Genomic DNA, 26,180 nt, shown 5'->3' on the forward strand with positions numbered 1-26,180 from the left:
TCATTGAGGTGTAACTAGGTTATCTATCATCAAGCTCAGAACTCACATCTATTTTTATTTTATTTTTCCACCTGTTCCTCACACAGAGTGACCTGACTCTCATGGCCCCAGAAGAAGGCTCTCACCATCTTAGCCGAAACGTCCGCAGCATCAATGTCTACCAATTTGGACACTTACGTACAGCTGCACCTAATCTCTAAAATATGAGCTAGACGTAGACCAAGCACAAGGTCATATTTCAGCCGGGCACAGGAGATCTTCAACCTAAATCTCCCACTCACTACACTCATTCAGACTCTGAGTTCATCGAATTGTTTCTTATGATGTTCCCACCTATGGATGAGTCATGTTGTCTATATGCTTATGCTCACTCATAAAGCTTTGAAATAATTATGTTTGTGGGCTTGCACTTTTGGCACTACTGTTTATCTATTGTTTTGTTGAAAAGAGAAAACAAAAGTTAAATACCCAGCTAAATAATAAAAAGCTGTGTCAACTCACTTGAAAGTATGTGTTTTCACAAGTAGCTTGCTAAATGGAAAAATGTCTTTATCCCCATTTAGATGTGTGTTCACTAGGGTTTGAACCTACTTGCATCAAATCATTGCATAGATTTAAATTCCAGAGGGTAGGACCATTCCCCAGTTTCAGTGTCTTTCCAGCCCGTTTGTCCTCCCCGTTCCAGGGCTGCCCCTCCGTGTTATAGTTTTTTTATATAGCGCACGCTATAAGAAGGGCACAGAAATCTTCATTGTGCTACTTCCACGTAAGCCTAGACTTGCCCTCCAAATTGATTTTGGACTCCGACACCTCTCATCTGCACACGTTCCAGAACCCAACCCCTCACACAACATTCCTCTCAGAGTCTGATACAGGAGTAGATTTACTTCACCATGGAGCAGACCTTGAGTTTCTCAGATGTAGAAATAAATGACATTATACAAGGCCCAACAATGTTTAACATGGAAGGAGCACAACAACATCTAGCATCCACAGCTACAGGAGAAGACCTTTTGAATCTTAAAAAGAGATGTTTCAGAACAGAAGTCCATGGACATTTTCTTAGAGAATACCTAAGAGTCAACATGGTCCCCCTTGAACTCATAGTACGTAATGAACCAACACTCTTCTTAGATGACCAAGAATATTTACAAGGATTTAGCAAGATAGCCACTAAATGCAGCCGTGACCTAATGGCCCTGACCATCACCACTGCACAGAGGATTCACTCCCAGATTCTTAAAGATCTCAAAACAAAGGAAACTAAATTTCTCAACGACGACACCCTAACCAACGCACGTGAGAAACTCAAAGAGATTGATAAAACACTGGACAAATTCATGGCCTCCATTCTTGAAAAAAAGCACAAAAAACTTGCCAAGGATATAAAAAACTTCAAGATAGAACATGTCTACCCCTACCTGGCCGCCAATTACAAGGAAACTAAAGATAAAGAAAGGCTGGCAAGACAAGGAGGTGCCTCAAGAAATAGGCGCAGAGGCGTCTCATTTTCAGACACCACTAGTTCCGATTCATCCACGGACGATCAACCCCAATCCAGATGCATCCAAACCAACTTTGGCCAATTCCAGCAGCCAGCCATGATGCATTTTGTAGGCCAAGGGGGTCCCAGAGGATGATACTGGTGCCCACCCCGTTAGCCTCAATTCCCCTTCTACAACTATCCACAATGGGGCCAGCCGAACAGATGGCGCAGGAACAAGCGGAGGCGATAGCAATTACCTCCATCTTCAACTTATCAGGGACTCCATTGACTAAAGATGAGATGTCGCTATTGACCAAGGGACTGTCATTCGTCCCCACCAATCATAATGATTGGTTTCAATTGGACCTTGAACTATCCAATTTCTTCAGAACTATTAGAAGGAAAGTTTTCTTTTCTGATAAGGACCTCCCACCTCCACCAGAAGACACAGTTCTACGGCCTAAATCAGACTTTAATCCAGCAGACACTGAAACACCGGCCTCAATCTTATCCTTTGAAAAATGCATCCGTCACGAGATTTTGAAACTTCAATCAACACCTGAACACCACAGAAAATACTTAACTTCAGGGGAAAGAAAAGCTCTTAAAACCTTAGGCGAGAAGAAAGCTATGGTGATCAAACCTGCTGAAAAGGGAGGTGGCATAGTGGTACAAAACGCCACCCAATACCATGAAATGGTAATGACCTTGCTCAACGAACATGGGAATTATAAAAAACTCCAAAAATATCCCACACTGGAGATTAAAACCAAAATCAAAGAAGTCACCAGATACGCAGTGGATCGGGACTGGATCACTGACAAAGAAGAGGCATTCTTGAATACTTCAGAAGGCAGAACTCCGGCATTAAACGCCCTCCCAAAAATACACAAGAACAGTACTATACCCCCGGGTAGACCCATAGTCTCGGGTTGCGGGTCTATTCTAGAACCCATTGTGAAATTCATTGACCATTTCCTGAAACCATTGTGTCAACGGACACCGACCTACCTCAGAGATACCATGGACACTATTGCGAAATTTGAAAACCAGCCATTCAACCCATTGGAAAACCTTCTGGTCACTCTAGACATCAAGAGTTTATACACCAGCATTCCTCAGCACCAGGCATTGGGATGCTTAAGAAGCCACCTGACTCAGCACATGACACAAAGAAGGGTCCCCATCAACTTCATAATTGAACTATTGGAAATAGCTCTAACCAACAACTTCTTTACATTTAATGAGAACTGTTATTTGCAAACATGTGGGACAGCCATGGGAGCCGTCTTTGCACCTAGTTTTGCAATCATCTTCATGGCCGAATACGAACTGGCACACGTACTGAACACCTCCAACCTGTTTCTCGATTCAGTCACCCTATGGTACAGATACATCGATGATATTATTTTCATCTAGAAAGGAGACTACGACACCCTTGACCGGTTCTTTGAATGGCTCAACACCTGCACTGAGGAAATTCAATTCACCATCAGCAAAAGCAATCAAAAAATCAATTTCCTTGATCTGACTATCTCTCCCAAGGACAACAAATTGGAATGCTCAATTTATACAAAAAAAACAACAGACAGGAACACAGTGCTCCACTACACCAGCCATCATCCCAAAAGCCTCAGGGATAATCTCCCCTATGTTCAGTTTCTAAGTAATTGCTCCCATCTTGAAGAATTTCAGAGAAACTCCAGCACTCGACAGCTCAAATTGGCGTCCAGGTAATACCATAAAAAACTCATTAAAAACACCCAAAGAAGAGCCCGCTATACACCAAGGGAAACGCTCCTGATCCCCAACCAACATGACACCACTACAGATAATATCATGGCCTGCGTCACGACTTCAGTCCGGCAACCTCCAAACTTAAGGCACTCATCAGGAAGTTTTGGCCACTGGTCCAATTGAGTTTGCCCGCCGAACCTAGACCTAGGATGGGCACTCAAGAGGTCCAAAAACCTCAAAGACCTACTAACTAACGCCAGAACAAGCAATAATACAGCACGCTCGACTTTATGGAACATGATAGATATCCGTGGACACCACTCCTGCGACGGATGTACCGCATGTAAACAAACACGCAAAATTAACTCCTTCTCCATTGATGGCAAAGAATGGCAGCTGAAGCATTTTCCAATTGCAAAACAGCAAATGTGATCTATGTTATACAGTGCTCCTGTGGACTACACTACATAGGGCAGAGCTCCAGACCTATTCACAAACGCATAGGAGAACACAAATCCAGGATACGATGAAGGAACTTCAGCGCTCCTTTGGTCAACCACTTCCTTGAATTCAAGCACGGCCCGACTCTTTTTCCTGGCGGGTGGTCGATAAGGTTCTAGACAAAGCAAACACTGCCACCTCATTGAACTTTAAAGAGGCTTGGTGGATGTTCAGACTTAAATCCACTACAAAAGGCCTAAACGAGGCACAACCAGGCCAATTCAACATTCATTTCTCCTAGGACCCGTCCTATTGCACTACCAGTTCGGTCCCACCTTACTTCACCGGCCCCCGTACTAGTGCATACACGGGGCTCCTGAGCTCGCCTTCCCCTATTCGCATGACATCTGTCCACGGACCAGGATGTTTTAGGCCTCCCCCCTAGGGAGACCCTTATTAATACCCACAGCAATTCAGTAGCCCACTTTATTTTATCACTATGGGGGCCCCCTACGTTGATTTTGGCCACCTTATATAAAGCAACAGTCACCTGCCAAGAGTGGTGGAGTTCATTCACCTACACCAACTGTGGGGATTAATTTACTTGTACACATGCAGAACATTGTTTCACTTAATAAATTATGTGGTGTTCCATCTATTTGCCAATTTGCCATCATTGTTGTTCGCTATTGGGTTTGGCCTGAGCGAGCATACACATTCTCTGTCTAGCTCCTCCCTCATGCCTATGTGTTTCTGTGGACATCCGGCCGCCATCAGTTGGCCCTACACCTCAATGAGAGGCAGCTACACACGTTCAGTAACAGGATTTCGTCCTGACACGTTACACAGATGCCACCATGCACACAGTACCCTGGGCACCGGCCACCAGGCTGGACTCATACATTTCTATAGATGCATTAGGTTAATCAGTTTGACAATTGCTCATTGCTGCATCCATTTACAGTTTGTAACCGCTAACATGAATATGGCTTGGAGAGAGCAGTGGCCCACACAACTCCCTCCCATGTCCACACTCCTGACAATGGACTCTCAGTGCATGGTCTGCCATCATTTCCTTACCTAACATTGGAATGCAATAGATTGAAATTTTCCAAGCATCACCATATAGACCTAACTTATTGCCTCCATGGCCTTACACCCAAAGACATACAACTCCCGATGCTTCTCTGCTCTCGCTTGAGAGCATTTCTGCAGCCTGCACCTTCTCCCCACATATGCGCATGTGCCCGATTGACGGTCACTACCCCAGGACTCATGCGCACGCATTTACACCAACATTATAGACATACGCATGTGCCATACACGGGGACACTACCCCGCGGCGCATCCTTGTTAGCGCGCTCCTTCTCCAAATAGAGCACAGCCACAGCACACTGTCAGTGCCAGCACAGGCTCCCACAGAGGACACTTGCCTCGTCCCTCTGTGCTCCGATTCTTCAGGTAACTATGCTTTCCGCACTCCGTCCCGCCGGCACAATGCCTTTATTGGGCTGCTCCAACTCTGATCACATCGTACACAGTTCTGTGTGCATTTACGACTAATCCATACTCCGATTTCACTCTCAAGAGGCGCTTGCACCCCTCTCTTTCTCCTTATCAGCCGGATGGACGTCCCACGGACAGCATACACATCGATCCTAGGCCCCAGTGGCTGATCCAAATCGATTTTTAGTCTACAGGTACGGATACCATCTGTATCATGATAATAACCCCATAATTCTTCCATCATATGAATCACAGGACTCAGCTGGTGTCTCTCAACTTTTCTAGGTGTCCTGCCTCCATCCAAGCACTCACAGCTTTCTTAGATACTCCTGCAGGACCCCCTTCATCTCCCAGGGTACCCCTGCTATTCCTGACGCAGCCAAGTACTCCTCCCACGGTCCGCCCATCGCACTTCTGCTGTACCACCTGCTATGCCGCATCCTCATCCACACTAGCATAGAGTGGGTTTCCCAGCTCTAGGTGAGTGGGCTTGTATTCTGGAACTGCATTGGCTCTGTCACCATATGTATATACTTACTTTTGAACCCTTGAAGCACCCTGCTGCTTTTTAAACACATTTTTATTTTTTTTTTCATTTAATTTTATTTTTCCACCTGTTCCTCACACAGAGTGACCTGACTCTCATGGCCCCAGAAGAAGGCTCTCACCATCTTAGCCGAAACGTCCGCAGCATCAATGTCTACCAATTTGGACACTTACATACAGTTGCACCTACAGCTCTAAAATATGAGCTAGACGTAGACCAAGCACGAGGTCATATTTCAGCCGGGTACAGGAGATCTTCAACCTAAATCTCCCACTCACTGCACTCATTCAGACTCTGAGTTCATCAAATTGTTACTTATGATGTTCCCACCTATGGATGAGTCATGTTGTCTATGTGCTTATGCTCACTCATAAAGCTTTGACATAATTATGTTTGTGGGCTTGCACTTTTGGCACTACTGTTTATCTATTGTTTTGTTGTAAAAACGTCCATTGTTTTGTTGAAAAGAGAAAACAAAAGTCAAAAACCCAGCTAAATAATAAAAAGCTGTGTTAACTCACTTGAAAGTATATGTGTTTTCACAAGTAGCTTGCTAAATAGAAACATGTCTTTAACCCCATTTAGATGTGAGTTCACTAGGGTTTGAACCTACTTGCATCAAATCATTGCATAGATTTAAATTCCAGAGGTTAGAACCACTCCCCAGTTTCAGTGTCTTTCCAGCCCGTTTGTCCTCCCCGTTCCAGGGCTGCCCCTCCGTGTTACAGAAGTCACATCTGGGAATACTCATTCCAATTGGAATGATTTATGGAAAACAGAAGAGTGATGGGTGGATGGTTTTCAAGCAGATCACAACCACTGGACGTTTTGCCATGTTTTGTTGGGGGCAGTGTAAATATCACACATGATAAGCGAGCCAGATGGAGCCCAATTCAGCTTGAACTGGATAGCCCAGCCCCTTTGATGAGTAGCAATTACCCTTGAGATGGATCAGGATGCAGACCTTACTCATACATCAATAATGGTGCCGACTCAGGAAGTTGACAAAAGGAAGACTGTTTTAATGTAAAATATCCAAAGCAGGGAGCATAACGAACATCGGCGCAATCGCTCGATCTTCAAACTCAAAGCATTTAAGAAAAAATGGTACTTTTATAAGCAAAATGTGTCATCAATGACGTCTAAACCACATGTGTACTAACGTCATCCTACGTGTCAAACTACAAAAACTTATAAGCATGGGCAATTGGTTTTGAGTGAACATCTAAGTATATGATCCATACTAGTCTAAAAATGTGTAACTATGTGATTGGTTACTCAACATCAGGTGGGGCAACTAAGCCCTCCCTAAAAATGACCACTATGAAGGTCACTAAATACACGACATCCCATTGGTTTACAAACTATAGGACCCCTAAATACGCAGGTCCTCTACAATTGGTTGGCACTCTATCCTTCTTCAGTACTTTTCCACCTACGTTAGCAGCCCGCAGACTGGCCATCCAGATGCCGGCGAGGTTGCCTTACCTTAAGCTTCCCACCAATTAGCATATCAATCCATCATCACCTTAGTGGTCTACTGTCAATTAGGCCTTTGAACTTCGTCCTTGAGGGTGTTCTTAGCTCTGAGAAAATTAGGGAGTGAGAAGCGTAGGCATGACCATCTCGTTCATTCAACTTTACGCTTCCATGTGACTGGAGACCATGGAATCAAGCCTTTTGTGCATTTAATATTAGTTTCTAATAGACCTCCGATGTCTTCCTTTTTACATTCATGCCTTCTGAACAGAAGTTTTGTTCTTTCCCACAATTTTGTATCCAAAGTCAGTTCACTCCAGTTTTGATAAGACCTTGGCTTCTTGGCTCGCTCAGCCTCGCCTTTTGCTGATACTCTGCTTGAAATTCAATTTGCTTTTTACTGCGACACACTGAACTGAGGCCTTTTGCTAATGTCCAACCTGCTATAATACATTTAGTGGAAACATCCATAATTCTCTCATTCCTATGTATGTATACGTTGGCACTTGCCGCTGTCTATTTACTATAAGCTTAAAGTTAGCTTCACGATTACTTTGCTGCTTGCGTTTCTTCTGCATCTGTACACGTGTAAAATGACTTGATATCTTCATCTGTTTCTGTGGCATAAGCTTCTTCACCTTGAGCCCAAGATGTCACTTATCCTTATTACTTTCTTGATGCCTTATAGAATATCTGCATTCTCTTGTCACTGCATCTCATTTACGTACTTCATCTTCAGCTCCATGTGACATATACTAGCAATGGTTAGTGATACTGCCATTCATCCTTGCCGTTTATTGGCTCTGCTTCTTCAGGGATTTCATTCAGATGGCCATCATATTTCTTTGTATGCAGATATGGTTTTCTCAATTAGTACCTTGGCTCCAAGATTCTCTTAGGTACTGGCCCTTTCACTGGTACTGGACTGAGTCCATACTCTGCTCTTTGTCGATTCAGCTGTTCTGTATAATTCACATACTCTGGTTTCCAGCATACAGGTAAAAGGGGCAGGTCGATTGAGGTGGGGGTACTTGGCTCCTCCTCTACAAGCTTATGCCAAGTAAATGGCGCCACACAATGGCCTCATTGGGGGGTGGCAGCTGCTTCGCTTCCTGCCCCACTCCTTATAACTCAGTATTGGCTGTGGGATAGGGCTGGGAGTCTGTGGTGTGGTAGCACAGCCCCAAAACCATACATTCACACCCCGGGTCCTTGGTCACGAATGGGGTTGCATTTGGGTGGTGCTCATCTCTAGTGACTGAAGCAGAGAAGGCAGAAGGTAAATAGGGGGGTGATGTGTGAGTGTGAATCATTGTACGATGACTATTCTGGGAGCTGTGTGCAAGAGGCTTGGGCACTGAGCTGTAAGTGGGGGATCTTGTAGGCTTAAAGGGGAAGGGTGTGTGTGATAGGTGGGGGACTCCAAGGGTGTCCGATTATAGAGCGACTTCTGGGGGTTTGAGTTATGAAGAGGAAGCATTTATGTACGCTATGATGATGGTGTGTGTGCAGGTGCCATGTGGGAGGGATGTGTGTGACACTAGCACCATATGATCGGCAGGGGCATAGTTTAGTCAATGATATTAGGGGGCGTGGTTCAAAGTTTTCCCCAACAAGCTGTGCCGTGTACCCAACTAAAACGTAGAGCGTGGTGAGTTGTTATGGGCACTTTATTATGTACTTTTAATATAAATAATGGCTACATATGGCTATGACTGTAGTGTCTTTGGTTTTTCCAAAGCTGTGCTTGGCTACGAGTGACATCAGAAACACTTCCGCCTGTCAATACAATATATAAGATTAACATTAGCTTTCCCGGTTCTAAAATTGGCAATTCTGGACTTATGCTGTGGAGGTCATTAAGAGTATGGTGGGGCAGTAAAAAAATGGTGGTCACAGAATTAGCGCTACTTTTACCACACCGCAATAAAAAGAGTTTGGAGGTAAAGTGAAAGAAATACCTGCAGCAATTAGCAGGAGGTATTTTCTTCACTTTACTTTCAGAAATGGGAGGAGTCACTGGAGGTGGAATTACCACCTGTGGTAATTCCTCAAAGCCCCAAATGGTGTCCTATTGCATTCCATGAATAGGGAACTAACACCACATTACCAACACTTGTAGTCTGGTGAATGTATCACTGGTACGAGTGGCAGTAACAGAAAATGAGGACGGCAGTATTTCTACAGGAAATGTTGCACATTCATAATGACCCTCGTATCTCCTGCCATCCCAACTTTTCTGCATAGTTGTCTTTCTGAAGTTACATTAGTACTAAATGTTCAATAAAGCTGAAGTGTAATGCACCAAACCACATGGTAAATCAACCTGGCAATACACATGTATGATTCCATTTGAAAGAGCTAAAGGGCAGAACTAGGAATGTGCACCTGCAAAATGATGACAAGGCAATCCAGCAACTGTATTAAAAATGTTTCTGTTGGTCTCCACACTACAATGCAAGGAAGAGAGACACGTGTTATTAAAATCAGCACCTTACTCTGAGTTACCTTTTGAGATCTTGACAAGCTTAGAAAAACCCATGTCTGCATATCATGAATACAAACACGGTCAGGCCCTTAGGAGTTGTCCTTACAGGCGAACGACTGGTTACCAAGTCAGCTCTAAACAATAAATCTCACACTTTTGTGAGATTTACTGTTTAGAGCTGACTTGGTGAATTCATTTCACATTATTAAAATGTGAAGATGATATGTTTATTAATGTAATCATATGTTTTTTTCAATAAACAATTTATATTTTTTCTAGAGGTGTTGCAGCAATTATGTTGAACACCACCTCTAAGGACAACTGTTAAGGGTCTGATTGTGTTTGTATTGATTTGTGACTGAGGGGAGCCCCCTGCAGACATCCCCCGGGTCTCATGTTAGTATTAGTGGTACATATCATTAAGCAATGTATTAGGGTGGAGTATTCAGATGCATACAATGGGATATACCTTTATACCTCACCATTAAAGTCTACAATGTCAGCATAGGTCAGTGGGTTGAGGCCCTGCTGCAGAGGTGTGTGTGTAATCTCTAACTGAAACATTCGAATGTTGACAGGATGGGCATGATGCTTCACGCTGCCACTGAACTCAATAAAACCATTATTATAGATGGCAATTATTAGTGTCATGCAGACAGAATAAAAACTGTGGCCCTGTTTATAATCTGCACACATTCCGTCACATTCTGAGTAGCAAATGTATTGCAGTTAGAAGATTTTTGAAACTAGACAAAGTACTGCACTTAGAAGATTCTTGAGAGTAGCAAATTTATTGCGCTTTGAAGATTTTTGAGAATAGCCAAAATATTGCACTGAGAAGAATTTTGAGGGCAGCCAATGCGGTGGATTTAGCAGCACTTGGAAGTGTAAACACTGTATTGATTAGGGTACCTCTGCCTTCTGAATCCTGCCTCTGCGTTGAAAGCGTACTGCACTTTGAAGATTGCCACAGTACTAATCACCCCCATTCCCTCTCCAGCATACCTCCCAAGTACCGTACAGACTGTAAAGGGCCAGCCACACTACACACAAAACTTACAAACTACTCACCCACCACAGCAAACATCCACATGCAATAAACAACAAGCAATCACAGATAGTAGTGGGGCATACCCCTCCAGACACAACATGCCACGCACACTTAGAAGTCAGACACGCACAGATGCAAGTTTCTCCTGTTTCTGCAAGCATCAACATATGAGCACAACCTCTATCCTATCCCTCTTCCTTAACTAACCCACCCCTCCCTCTACTTACAGAGCCACGTGAGCACCTGGAGACCATGCAAATGGTAACAGTGCATGGCACAAGTCAACCCAACATAACACTTTACTTCTGCAAAGGCTTACTTACTACGAACTTCATTCTACTAGATCAAATCCCCATTGCTCATGGGGAAAGAAAGAACAGATCCCAATGTACTGGGGTTATACTACCAGGGGCATATACTAGCCAGAATCTTTAGGGGTGTAATTATGATGAGATTTGCCACAAGGAAAAGGGGAAGTGATATAACCTGGATTGCTTAGTCGCATAACAGTCTACATGAAAAGTACCTTCTGAGTAAGAGCATTTTGAAGGCCTGTAATGTTGACAAATGAATGGCCAATTTTGTCATCTAACTTCATTCCTTCATGATTACACTAATTTATGAAAAACAAGCAGAGCCAGAGCAACCATATTGTCCAATAGAATGTTTTTTCTTTTTTTTTTTAGCTCATGCCATGTTGCTCTGTTACAAAGTAATGGTACTTGTGGTGATGGTAATGGTGTTTTCAAGAAGCTATGAATGCTGCAGGTTCATTATATACAAGATATCTTATCCTTGCTAACGTGACAGTTGTTGGTTGGACAAAAAACTCAGAGGACAGGGATACAGGTGTTCAAGTGTTCCCTGTGTTCTTCACGTTTCAGCATTGATGTGCTGTGGCAAGTCCGCCTTCATCAGGGCTCCTAATCGGGGACCCTGTAGGGGATACATGGATATCTAGTGAGTGGAATAGTGCTGCAGGTGCCCGTAGTACTGAGGCACTACTCATATGGATCTATTCTCACAGCGCCGGTCAGGAGGCTTACCTGCCGATGCTTCAGATCCCAAGTGCTCGGGTTCACCCCACACAGGAGTGGTGTCGGGCAACAGGACCAGTCATGTAAATAACAGAGAAATGTGAAGATTCTCAGTCAGGTTCACTTAAGGGTGTTTCTATAAAGATTCAAGAGAATGAGGCTACATGAGATGAGTGCCTATATCTCATATAGTATTGTTCAAAGGTAAATGTAACTCAGTAAAAAACTGTGGAACCGTAGGCACATAAATTGAAAAAAACAGTTAACAAGGTATCTTGTACCTGTATGGGTCTGGATGCAGTGTCATCGTTTTGATGTGCTCCAGTCTGTGGGCATCAGGTATTGGCTGTTAGCCGATGTTGGTTTGAGTCCTTGAAGTTGACTCCTAAAGAGGGGGCAAAGACAAGGTACCGGAACCTCATTTAGGTCAGTTTAGTTATACTGTACCGCAGCTGAGTAGCTGCGTATGCTGCATTGATTGTTTAGAAAGAAGGGGAGGGGGGCGTGGCTAAGCGCCGTAGAAGATGGCCGCCTGACTGCGCTGCTCCGCCTCATAACCATACCAACAAAGCATTAGGTATATATTTATAAAAATAAAACTTACCTTTTCTTCCGCGTTACATCCCGCGACGTGGCAGGGAACAGAACCGGGTGATTTTCGCTGCTCCGAACAGCGGTAAGAGCCGCTCTGCCAGCGGCACCGCACACCAAACGAAGACTCCGTGACAGTGTGGGAGGTGCACCGCCCCACATGAAGAGAAGCTCGGCGACGTGCTTCACGTGACGCGCCGGACTGGGCCTAACATCACGGGCGCCTAAGAAGACGCTGCCACCTGGTGGGCACATGTAAAAAAAAAAAAAAAAGAGGAAGAAACTTTAAAGCTAACAAAGGATTGCTGAGGACAGACGGACATTAAAAAGGAGGAACAAAGTGAAAAGAAATAAAAAGGTGAGGAGTGGAGGAGGAAGGGAATGCAAAAAGGGGAGAAGGAAATAAGTGGAGGTGCACAGTCTGAAAATTATCACAACAGAAATCTCTATATTCTGCCAAAATCACCTCAAAAACCCTTATCTGTAAGAGCCAAGGTCTTCAATATTGTACCCCAACCCCCAATCTCCTCACCTCCATAAATATACAGGCAGATTCCTCTTCATACTAGTCATTGCACTAAAGGATTGCTTCTGGACTCCTTTATTTTACCATTTATACTGGCAAGACATTTTCAAAAGTTAAAAGTTCTGTAGTATACGCCTTATTGTTCTTCTGTGTTTCCATTTTGGTCTCTTTACATAAGAGTAACATAGTACAAACAATATGGAGGTAATAATTGTATACTATAGGCCGTCATAGACCATACTCATAAAGAGGACTTGCTAAACGCCAACAAATCAACAAACCTATCTATCTTTTTATAATAAGAAGGTATTACAACTGAATACAAACTATCCACTGACCTGACATATTCAAACTCATCTACAATTCTTCGCAGCAGTCAATGCTCTAATTAGAAGGTTCAGCTTACAATTTCCAATTATGGCAGCAAATAAAGCTAACCAAAAAAATGCATCCTCTGCTAAGGACATCACCTCCTCCACAACAAATCTGAAAAGACCCAAAAGTGAATCACCACCCCCACTAGGAATTTCTGATCCTGCCATTGAAGCCATCCTAGCGGAGATTAGGGCACTTAAACCCTTCATTGAAAATACCAACACTAAGTTGCAGCAACTAGATGAAAGGTGGATGGGTGTTAATAACAGAGTGGACGAAGTAGAGAAAAGAGTTGGTGTTCTCGAAGATATATCCCCTAAAGTAGCACAGTTAGAAAAATCTAAAGGCATAACGAAGACTTGGAAAATCGCAGTAGGCGCAATAATCTACGCATTTCAGGGTTAACAGAAGGAGCTGAGGGATCCGACCCTATTATCTTCCTACAAAAATTCTTACCAGCTATTCTACATTTGCCCTTGGACACAAAACTCAACATACAACGGGCTCACAGAATAGGTCAACCCTCAGTTTCCTCCACATCTCGTCAGCTGCCTAGAACAATGATACTCTACCTATTGGAATATTCGCAATTACAACTCATTGTTTCAACAGCAAAGGAGCGTAAATCACTTATCTGGCATGGTAGTAAGATATATATATCTCGCAGGATGTGGCCAGAAGCACAGCTCAGAGAAGAAAGGTTTTTCTATCCTTCCGCCCTGCTCTAAAACAATTAAATATCCGATATGGCTATACCATCCATGCTCCTTTAAGATAACACATGAAGGTCGCACAGCTATATTTGATGATCCAGGTGATTTGAGATCTTTCATACAATCCCTAAAATGTGATGGCATGGATACCTCCAATCCACTGAGTACCTCAACATCAACTACTACCTGAAGTCTTGTTTTCAATTCTTGATAAAGGTGTTTTATTATACTGTATGTTTATACTAGCAATTACCTAATGCAGTTATAACCCAATTACTCTAACAATATGAGGTGGGTACCGTTCAGGTGTCCCTCTTCCACTGATGGTCGCTCTTTTCCTTTTGGCGACCCAGTTGGCGTTACCTATCCCCGATATCTCTTTTCTCCTGAATCCTTAGCCTATGTCCTGTTTGATCTCTATAACCTTTTGTATTTCATTGCCTGAATTATCCCAAAATGTGATCAAACCCCTTTCTCCTCTTCCTGACCCTCAATGTTCTATCCTATCCTTCTGTATCACTGCCTGGGTATCTATGTTTTTAACAACATTACTAAAGATCTAATTCTATTATCGTATCACAGTCATAGGTTGCATGTTTATCATTATATATCTGACTAAATGACCTTCAAGTGCATAACCTGGAATATCAAAGGATGTAGTAATCCTATCAAAAGATGCAAAGTAATATCTCATTTAAACAAATTTAAGCCAACGGTAGCTTGCCTATAAGAAACACACCTATCTAACAAATAATCTATGAAACTTAAATCTCTTTGGGTTAAAGAGTTTATTTCCAGTCCTGCTATCTCCAAGAAAAATGGAGTGGCTATACTAATTAGTAAAAAACAACCCTTCAAAATCCTTGATCAAGATGCAGATACAAATGGTAGATGGGTCTGGGTAAAACTTTTAATTGACTCTACACAAGTATCTGTCCTTAACATCTATGGTCCCACACTACCAGATCCCCCCTTCTGGACCGCAATCAAACAAATGATACTCAAAAATAACTTCATCAATCTGATAATGTGCGGGGATGTCAATCAGGTCCTTGATCCTTTTTTAGACCGAAAATCCAGCTCCATGTTCATACCAAATAAATCTCATAAATCTTTTACTAATTGCCTAGCGGAGACAGGATTAATTGACACCTGGAGACTATCCCACCCCACACAACTAGACTATACCTTCCATTCACCCCCACATAACACACTATCACGATTGGATTATATTTTTGCAACCAAAACCCTATCTGGATCCATTATTGACTCTAAAATCGCTAATATTATCATATCAGATCATGCACCGGTTATTACTTCCTTCTGCCTCGCTGAGACGAACAAAACTGCTACTAGATGGAAACTCAATAACTTCCTTCTAAATGATCCACAGTTTAATCAATAGGTTCAAGCCTTCATTCAACAATACTTTGCTAACAATCTTGATAGTGATACCTCGGTTGTCAATAATTGGGATGCATTCAAAGCCACCATGAGAGGTCACATAATGGCCCTCTCCGGTAGGAACAAAAAACTTAGGAAAAAACATCTAGATGACCTTTACTCGAAACTCACCCTTGCTGAACAAAGCTATTATGCGGACACTAACTCAACAAACTTACGACAAGTAATAAAATTACGTTTTGAAATTAACAAAGAAATAACAGAACTTGCAGCAGGAACCATACTCAAATATAAAACAAAGATATACCAAACTTCAAACAAAGCGGGCAAAATGCTTGCTTCATATTTAAAAACTAAAAAAGAAAGAGTTCAAATAACACATATCAAAGACACTCAAGGTATAGCTCATCACCGTCCTGACAATATACTTGAATGCTTCAGAAAATGTTATGCTGATTTATACACTCCAGAAAGTTCTATTCCAAAAGATGAAATTGATTCCTTTTTTAAAAACTTCAGTCGTACTTCATACCCTAGATCAGACCTTTCTCACCTTGATAGCGATATTACCTCCTCAGAGATCACTAAAGCCATCCACAGCCTGGGCAAAGGCAAAGCACCTGGCCCAGATGGACTATCAACTGAATTCTACATCAATTTATCCCAAATATTGACACCTCAACTGAAAACACTTTTTTCATACTTTATATCGCAAAAATCCACCTCTGGATCATTTTCAGAAGCTCTACTTATCATTTTCCCTAAACCTGACAAAGACCCTTCCCTCCCCAGTAACTATCGACCCATTTCTCTTATCAACATAGAAAGCAAAATTTTTGCTAAAATACTTGCTAATAGAATTGAATCTTCCCTCCCAAATTTGATTGAAGCAGATCAAACAGGTTATGTAAAAGGACGTAACATATCCTCAAATGCTAGACTCCTACTGAATGCCATTAGTCTACTAGCCAAGGACAAAAAAGACAGACAAGGATATGCTGCCATCGCTTTGGACGCGGAAAAAGCTTTCGACCGTGTAGATTGGAATTTCATGTTCCAATCCCTACGCTGGCACGGATTTGGTGAGAAATTTATCTCACTGGTAAAACTTCTATATTCAGCCCCTAAATCCGCTATATATTTAAATGGACAAACCTCTTCATTCTTCACCTTACTCAGAGGCACACGGCAAGGTTGCCCCTTCTCACCGTTATTATATATTCTCTCACTTGAACCGTTGCTGGAATCAATAAGATTAAACAAAAATATCCCAGGGATTCAAGTAGGCACCTCAATAACCAAAATTGCTGCTTATGCCGACGGTATTCTTATCCTAATCAAAAACCCTAAATTCCACATACCTAACCTCTTAGACACTCTATCTCAGTTTGGTCATGTATCAGGATATAAACTTAACAGACAAAAATCAGAAATTATGCCATTAAATCCCCATTGCCTCAAGCATGACATTGAATCTTTTGGCCTCGAATGGTGTAGTGGATCCATCAAATATTTAGGACTTCGTTTTGCCCCTACAATTCAAGAAACCATCAAGCTCAATACTAAAACACTACTGGACACCCTGAAAGACCTTACATCCAAGTGGTCCCCTCTTTACCTCTCCTGGTGGGGGCGGTTGCATACTATTAAAATGATGCTGTCCCCTATTGTACTTTACTATCTTCAGCTTCTTTCCGTTCCACTATCCCTTTCCTTTTTCAAATATATATATTCCATACTACTAAATTTTCTTTGGGGAATAGGAAAAAGCAGAAGAATTGCGCTAACTAAACTCAAAGCACCTTATGAAATGGGTGGTGTTAAATTCCCTGACTTTAAGCTATACCACTCTGCATTTCTCATAAAACAATCTCACCAATGGTTCACAGACCCCAAATCTGCTAATATCCCTATATGGTGTACAATAGAGAAACATATAGTTCATCCACATGATATTACTGACCAAATATACATATTTAAGTATTCTTCTAAGAACATTTCGGAACCTATTAAAGCATCCGTTTCAGCTCTACAATCCTTTCTCTTCCACCATACAAAAACCCCAATAAATACCTATCCCCTTTACTATGGCATAATAAGAATATTGTCATTAATAAAAAGATCCTCAATCGTAAAGCATGGATTGGAAAGGGAATTAGATTCATCCAACACATTATAGATGGTCCTTCTATTCTCTCCTTCCAACAATTCTCTACCTTATTCACCATATCCAAGACTGACTTTCAGTTTTACAATAAGTTAATCAACTCCTGCCTTGATGCACTAAATCATTTCTCCTATGAGATTCTTTCTCCAGACGCCTTTAGACTACTACAGCTAACCATGACAGGTGAGGTCAGAGACTCAAAAATATATAATATGCTAACCTCAACATTTAATATTTGTCCAATTCGTCTGAAATGGGAACTTGACTTAGGATATAAGTTTGAGGACCACATATGGCTCCGCCTGTTTTCTAAAATCAAACAAGTATCGGTCTCAGCTAACATTACACAACACTACTATTTCTTTATACATAGAGCATTCATTACTCCGGCTAAATTAGCGAAGACTAACCCGAACTACGACGCTAAATGTTGGTCGTGTGGCCTGTCTCCTGCCACTTATATGCATATGTTCTTTGAATGTTCATATATTGTCAAATTTTGGTACGATATTTGGAAATGTATTCAGCGCATCTTCTCTGTAGATGCTCCGTTTTCTCCTTTAAGCATATTCTTAGGAAGCGTAGCCATTACAACATATATTCCACCGGACTCTGCTAGATTATACGACCTACTCATATGCATAGCATTAAAATGTATTACAGCAAACTGGAAAGACTTTCAATCGCTCTCTACCAGAGCATGGTGGAATGCTTTATGTCAAACTCACAAATTGGAAATGTGCATGGCTAAAAATCTTAATACAATCCCTAAATACAACGCTAAATGGTACTATTTCACATGTTATCTCAACTGTTTCAATGCAACTGCTCATGGCTCCTGAATATACATTCCTATGCTTACTTTACTAATCGAATGATTATATTTATATAAACATGCTTGTTTTTAATTATCACTGTAACAGAAGAATCCGTTTTATGCAATAATCTGTTATACCCATCTTCCCCCCCTCCACCTCGCTCCCTTCTGTTTCTGGTATGTTAGCTGTCTGTTTCCCTGTTTTGTCTCCCCATCTCTCTACTCATATCTCCATATCAGTTACTCATTACAGATATGTATTATATTAATCCAGGTTTAATCAGCACTATCTACAATTTCTACTCCATTCTTGTTCAATTTAATGCATCAAATTTTATATATCTTCAATACGGTTATACCCTTCCTTGTTAAAAATTATTATCTATGTTCATTCTTTATGTTTACCAGATCTACTCAAAGTCTGTAATGTGCTAACGCATGTAATAATATCTGTATCTTGAATAATAAAAAATTATTAAAATAAAAAAATAAAAAAAATTAAAAAAAAAAAAAAGAAAGAAGGGGAGGGTGGTGGGGGAAAAAAGGAGGGGGAGAACAATCGATGTCTTGGGATATTTGTGTTAAAATTTATGGGTGTAGTTTAAAAAAGAAGACTGAGTTTTAGGAGAGTAAAATGCAACCTTTAAATTTACACTATGCAAACAGAAATGGTGCAGTGCCTGGTTTTAGCATGCAATGCAAAAGGTAGCCAGGGCATTGAATATTCTTTCAAGGAAACGCCAGGGCTTGCCTCTTGCTTAGTGTTTTTTTGTATACTGTACTCTGAATTCTAAATGTGGACTGCAGCCGCGTAGGTCAGCTGGAGCCAGGCAGAGGGAGGGGGAGAGAGCACGCTGTCAGGTCCATGCAGCCGAAATGAGAAGTGTGCGCGCTCAGTAGAAGACGCCAAAAGGCTTACCTCTTGCTCAGCGTTTTCACTATATAAATGAGCGCTGCAGCCGCATGAGTCTCACCCGTGCATCCTGGATTGAAGGTGTGCGTGCGCGGCGTCCACAGGGTATTTAGCCCGTTACTATGGAGATCACGCGTGCGCAGTGGTCATGTTCTTTGCTTAATACTGTTCTCGTTGAGATCGCACGTGGTCGTTGCTGTGAGCTCAGATTGAGTAGAGATCAGAGCACGGAGCGTGTCAGTGTCCTAGCAACCACACCAGTGACAAAAAAACGCCATTGCACGCCTATTTCAGAGAAGTCCATTCAACGGCTGGGTGCCATGGTGTGCATGAGCTAATGGCAGTGTGAGTGTTTGTAAGTGGAAGTACATTTCCCTGCATTTCCGATTATGCATGCAATCAAGATGCTGTTCAATATATACGGGTGCCAGTCAATTAAAGGTGAGTGCACCTTATGTGTATAAGGCGCAAGGATTATCAAGAGTATAGGACTGGCGCCAACTGGTGGATAGTGAATACCACGGCCAAGGAGCTCATTAGGTGCAGATAACATGCACGAAACAGGTGGCAATCATAGTAATGCATTAAGTCCAGGTTGAGTAGGGGCTAGCCCAGCCTATCACATAATCTGGCTGCAATAGTGATAGGTACTCAAGAAGCTGGCTAGTAGGTATGCCCTGATGATGTTTAATCAGAGGTGTGTCAGTGGGTGTGGCTAAAACTTTGAAGCTACACTCGATGTGAAAAGGTGTGACCTACAGTCAGACCAGTCTGGGTTCCATAGATAAACAGATGAAAGGCTATGCATCCCCAGATGGGGAGTCTAAGTCCGATGGCGTTACACGAACGCGAGGCATATATCGGGGATGTTGAGTGAATGCTCCAGGGTGGTACCTGTTTATGAGGTGATGGTTTATATTACGGGTTGAAAAATCTCATTCAGGCCATGGTGATAGGTGTCAAGCCTTTGGATCCATCTGGATTCTTTTCTGAGGAGGCTGTGTTGAATGTCAGGGCCTCCCTTGATTTTCTCAACTACCCACCAAAGGATATTGTTCGGGGTATGGTTAGCCGTTATAAAGTGTTCCACTAGTGGCGCTGTTAAGTTTTTGCATCTGATTTTCGACCTATGTTCGGAAATTCTGATGTTGACTGCTCTAGTGGTTTGGCTAATGTAGCGGAGGCCACAGGGATATTCAATACAGTAGATTATGTTCTGGCTCTTGCAGTTGGTAAGATCCCTGAGTGTCCATTTTCTTCTTCCGATTTGGAAAGTGCTCATCTTTTTTGTGAACTGGCAAGCAACGCAGTTGCCGCATGGGTAGTGGCCTTGTAGTGGTCGTAAAGTACGAGTGACATTTCTAGTGGGTTGAAATAATGAGTATTCCAGGTATTCTCTGAAGTTTTTGGGCCGTTTGTAAGCAAATCTTGGGGTTGGTTCATCTGGTAGATTCAGGCATGCTATGTGCCAGTGCTTGTTAATGATTTTCTTTATTTGCGAAGTCTGGGTCCCAAAAGTAACGACACAGGTCAGACAGTCTTCTTTAGTGTCTGTATCTTCCCGTTGTAGTTGGAGGAGGATGTCTCTGTTACTGTTACGGGCTCTTTTTTTGGCCTGTTCTAATTGTTTTTTGGGGTATCTTCTTGCTAGTAGTCGGTGGATAGACTCTCAGATTGTCGCTTGTAGTCCTCAAATGAGGTACAGTTCCTACGTATTCGAAGATATTGTCTGTACGGTAAGTTGTCTTTGGTGTGGGCAGGGTGATTGCTGGCATAGTTTAGTAAGGTGTTCCTAGCCGTTGGTTTTCGATACAGATCACATATGAGTTGCTTTGGTCCATACTAAACTAGATATCGGGATTGCAGGTATTCAGCCAGGTCCAGAATGCTGTTAGTTGGGTTAGAGTGCCGGTCCAGATGGTATTTGAGCCTGTCCTGTGCTATTTGGTAAGCGCAGTTCAGAGGGATAGCTAGATCACTGCCCTGTATGGGAAGCAATTTTGAGTTATCCCAGTTTACCTTAAGGCTACTCAGTGCACCACTTGATTTATCCCAGTTTACCTTAAGGCTACTCAGTGCACTATACTCTTGAATTACTTGTGTTATTGTCGGACAGGAATCCCTGGGGTTTCCAGGAAATATTAAGAGGTCATCTGCATAGAGTGCCACTTTGTCCTCATGTCCCATTGGTGTTAAATACACTGCCCATATCGGGTCGGGTCGCAGCCGTATCACCAGAGGTTCAATGGCCAAAGTGAACAGGAGGTGAGAGAGGAGGCAGCCTTGTCTAGTGCCACTTTCAAGGCGGAATATTCCAGAAGATGTCCCATTCACCCTGATTTCCGCCACCGGTGCTTCGTAGATCAGTTTGATCCATTGCAAGAATTTGTTGCCAAAACCCATCTGCACCATCATGTTCCAAAGAAGGCCCCACAAGACAGAAATAAATGCATTCTAGAAGTCAATATAGAGGATCAAGAGTGGAGTACGAATAGTCAAGGCTCGGCCTATTGCCACGTGTAGTTACCTCATATTAATTTGGGTGGACCTGACCGGTAAGAACCCGCATTGGTCATGGTGAATCAGTGAAGGAATGACCTTCAATAGTTGGTTGGCCAGCACTTTAGTCAAGATCTTGGTTTCCCTGTTAATAAGTGCGATGGGTCTTTAAGAGGAATATTCGCTGGGGGCTTATTTGTTTTACAGATGACTACAATTGGGGCACAACCTAGATCCGGGTGCAATGTCCTGTTATCTCTGGTGCTACAAAAGAGATTGAGCATGGGTTTTGTGATTAGATTGCTTAATGTTTTCCATAGTTCTACTGGGATTCCGATAGGGCCAGGCGACTTCCCATAATGAAGGTTTGAGATTGCTTCAGCTATCTCCTCCTCCTTAATGTCTAAGTCCAGCTGGAGCTTCTCCTGTTCGGATATATGGGGTAGCATAATATTACTAAGCATATTCAGGTCTCTAGGGGAGTCTGGGTTGTCGGGTGCCATATAGTGAGATGCAAAGTAATTTGCAAACTCATCTTCTTGAGTTTGTCCAGTTATTTGGACTCAGAATTATTCTGTTGTAATCAAATCCATTAACAAATGCATGTTTCAAGGGCTATGAGCTCACATGGTAGCAGTGCAGATGGTTTCAGGTCTAAACTAGTTTGACTTCAGAGTTTCGGATGATCGGGCATCCTCTGCCATTAGCTGGAAGATTGTGGAGTTTCCTGTGGAGAACGGCCAATAGAAATAAACTTGCAAGAAGAATAGAGGCGGTGGGCAGGTTCCTCTGTGAAGAAATCCCTGCTCGGTTTCCACGGGCACTCCACGGACAGAAGGCGGAGTGGTCGGATTGGAGCAGGAGTCAATTCCTGACAGCCTCGGGTTGATTAAACGGATTGTGATATTTTTTGGGTAACGGGAAATTATGTGTAGATAAAGGAACACATAATTAATCCTATTTCAAGGGAGATAGAAGAAGACATCTCAAATTCCAGACAGAATATGAAGAGAGAGAATATGCACAGTCACAACTGTGTAAGGTGATGTATAATTTGATGCGAGGAGAGAATACCTCTTACTATAAATAATTATAGGGAATAGGGAAGGTGATCACAGAAGTTATTAATGTGTATTGTGTTATTATTTTAAGTATTATTTGATGTTTGAAGTTTCGAGAGGTAATAAGCTGTGAAGGTTGAGTTAAAGTATAGTAAACGATTGGCGCCAATCAGAAGACAGGTAGGTTGTGGAAGCAAAAGAGTATTGAGCAGTGATTGATGGTGCTTGCCCATATTTATTGTTTTGAGATTAAAGGTGTTGAGCAATAATTTTGAGAGAGGTAGAGATTTATTAATGATCTTGTAAGTATTGACAGTCAATTGCGACATGTCATTATGGTGGACACTCCTCTCATGCACCTTTGTAAAACATTACCAAGTCATGCTCCCAAGCTCAAACAGTACACTGCAGAATGGGTAAAGGGCACAGCTGATAAAACGTTCATGCCATGGCCACAAGGGGGGTCATTTTCAAAATCAGTGTTACAACATATGACCACATATGTGCATGCAGGAAAAAGAAATTAGAGAAAAGACTGGCAGTTATAGAACTTTGGAAAATGTACCAAGAGAAAGATGACCCAGTGCAGGAGGAGTGGATGCTTAATCAGCATAAAGAGGAAGACATTGTGCCCTCAGCTCCTCTTACTTTGTCCAAGATTAAGAGTGTAGATACAGAGGAGATAGGAGTTTATCCTTTGAAAGAATTAAAAACAGCAGCCGGGTATAGTAACACAATGTATGAACCCCCCGCTTACAGTAGTGATGACAGTCCAGGAGAGAGCAAAAGGAAGGAAGATGCGTGTAAATTCGTACGAGATAAAGAAGAAAGAGGTGAGAGATCGAATATATCGACAGAGAAATTAAGAGATGGAAAGGAGAAAAGGATATGGCTGATGAGGTAACGCTTGTACAGAAAGAATAGATGGGAGGACAGATTTTACTCAAGTTAGATGGGAAAAGCATTGAGGAGGTTAGGCAAAGGGATGACAAGGAAGAGCAAGAAAAGAAGGATAGGGAATGAGAAAAGCGGTTGAGAGAGGATGAGCAAGGAAGAAAAAGCAGGGAACGACAGGAACAGATATAAAGAATAGAACAAGAAAAAGATGAAAAGCGGGCAAAGGAACAAAGTAAATATGACACTAGAAAGAAAGAGATAGAAGAAAGGGATAGGAGAGAAAGAAAGAGTGACGAAGAAGCACTACGATTGAAGGAAAAAATATTACAGAGGAGGAGAGAGAAGAACAACAACGAAGACATCAAGAAGTTAGGGAAAGAAGGGATGCGAGAAAGCAAAGGGAAGTGGAAGAAGAGATAGAACAGAATAAAAGGCAGCGAGGGCTGGATGCCAGTCTAATTCTTAAAGAAAAAATAAGACCAAGCAATGAAATGCAGGGGCAATGGGACACGATAAGTGAAGTTCACACAATGAGAGGAAAGTATCAGGAAATACCTAAAGTAACACAGGAAGAGGAAATATATGATGCAGAAAGTATTGGAGAAAGGATTGATAAGATAGGACAGCGAGTATGGGACTCAAGGGAGCGGCAACTGATCCCTGAAACCTAAACCACAGGATGAGGAGGAAAACATGTTTAGTGATGAACACAGAGCATTGTCTTTGAGTAAATTAAATTTAGATAGAGAAGAGGAGGATGATAATCACACTAGTTGGGGTCTAGCAATGTCAGACACGGAAAGAGAGTCAGGTCGTGAGATAGAGGGGAGGGTACATGCGTCCCCTTGGAAAGTCAAGGTTTGGACGAAGAAGTAAAATGGTCAGATCTGGAACATCCTAAGGAAAGAACACAACGTCCCATACCATATCCTGAACTTCCCCGAAGACGATGGCGTAGTGAGAGAGGAGAATCTCCATGAGTAGGTTAAGGTCGTTACCAGCAAGGAGACCGATAGGGACGATTACCCCTGCATTAGGTAAACAAATAATGGGGTCCGACTATGGGATTGGGTTCTCACAGTTCCCCTTGCTAGAGAAGGGGGAGCAAGACCACAATATATTCCATGGCCCCAGATGGAGAAGGATAACTTAAATTGCAAGCTCCCTAGTTTGACTTCGTGGGCTGGCAAATGGATATACGAATTGGAAAAAATGACAGGGGTAAACACGCTGGCCATAGGAGACATAAACGATTTCCTGGCAGCTATGCTTGGAGAGAGAGCTGATGACATTTTGAGATGACTGTAATATTCTAGTGTGACAGCACAAATCACAGTGCATGATGGAGCGCAATTTAATAATTGCAGAGCAGACGTTTTGAGGGCTCTCAGGGTACAGTATCCTGATACATCAGATATGGGTGCAATTATGACACGTAAAATGAAAGAAGATGAGAGCCCTATTGCTTATATTCAGGCTATTCAAGAGAGATGGCAGCTTGAAACACGTGAACCATGGGAGAAGACAGTGGCGCTATTCTATCATATATTGTGTCAGGGATTGCCAGAACAGGTACAGAGACAAATGAAAAAAACAAATAGGAATGGAAGCAAGGCTGTGGGCTGAGATACAATTAACTATTGTGCATCATTGTTGGTTATTACAAGAGAAGAACAAAAAGAAAGACGAGAACAGGAAGATTGAGGAAGCTAAGTTAGTTCAAAAACAATTGTCGAAATTTGCTATAGAAGGGGCAGTATTGACAAGCGGAGAAGAAGTAGGAATGCAAGAAATAATGGGTGCATCACATATGAATAATGTACACCAAGTGGATCAAAGTGGGTATGGGTTTTGGCCACGAGGTAGAGGTGTAGGCTTCAGAGGAAGAGGATGTGGGTTTCAGAGCACCCAAGGTGGATTTCAAAATGCCCAGTGCAAGTCAGAATACTCTGGAAGGATATAATGGTGGGTTTACAAGAGGGCCACCCCCAGTATGTTGGAATTGTGGGATGACAGGGCATACTGTGCGGAAGATTGTGAGGATACCTGATGAGTTCTTATTCAGACCACAAGTAGCTATGGATGAGGAAGAAGGCCAGACTATTCCTATATAATTGGAAGCAGCTATATTACAAGGATAAATATCAATGCTTGAAGGAGTAGATGATGAAGGCAGGGCATGGAGGACAGTGATAGCTCTTGAGGAGGGATACAGATTGACTGACATAACAGATGAAGAAATGTTCGGCGATGAACATATAGATGATGAGGTAGTGTTTTTTATAAGCATAACATATTGGATAAGCATCGAGAAAAGGGAAGTACAGCAGCGAATGGCGCTAATGCGGCAACGACCAGCGTTCTTTCAGAAAAACCTAGCAAAGGTGCCAAGTGTCCTTTGGCCTATTGGACCCACATAATGTAGGCCTATTGAAGGGAATAGAA

The sequence above is a fragment of the Ambystoma mexicanum genome, chromosome 11, assembly GCF_040938575.1.
Source record: "Ambystoma mexicanum isolate Mex_15411 chromosome 11, UKY_AmexF1_1, whole genome shotgun sequence".
In the NCBI taxonomy this organism is placed as follows: domain Eukaryota; kingdom Metazoa; phylum Chordata; class Amphibia; order Caudata; family Ambystomatidae; genus Ambystoma; species Ambystoma mexicanum.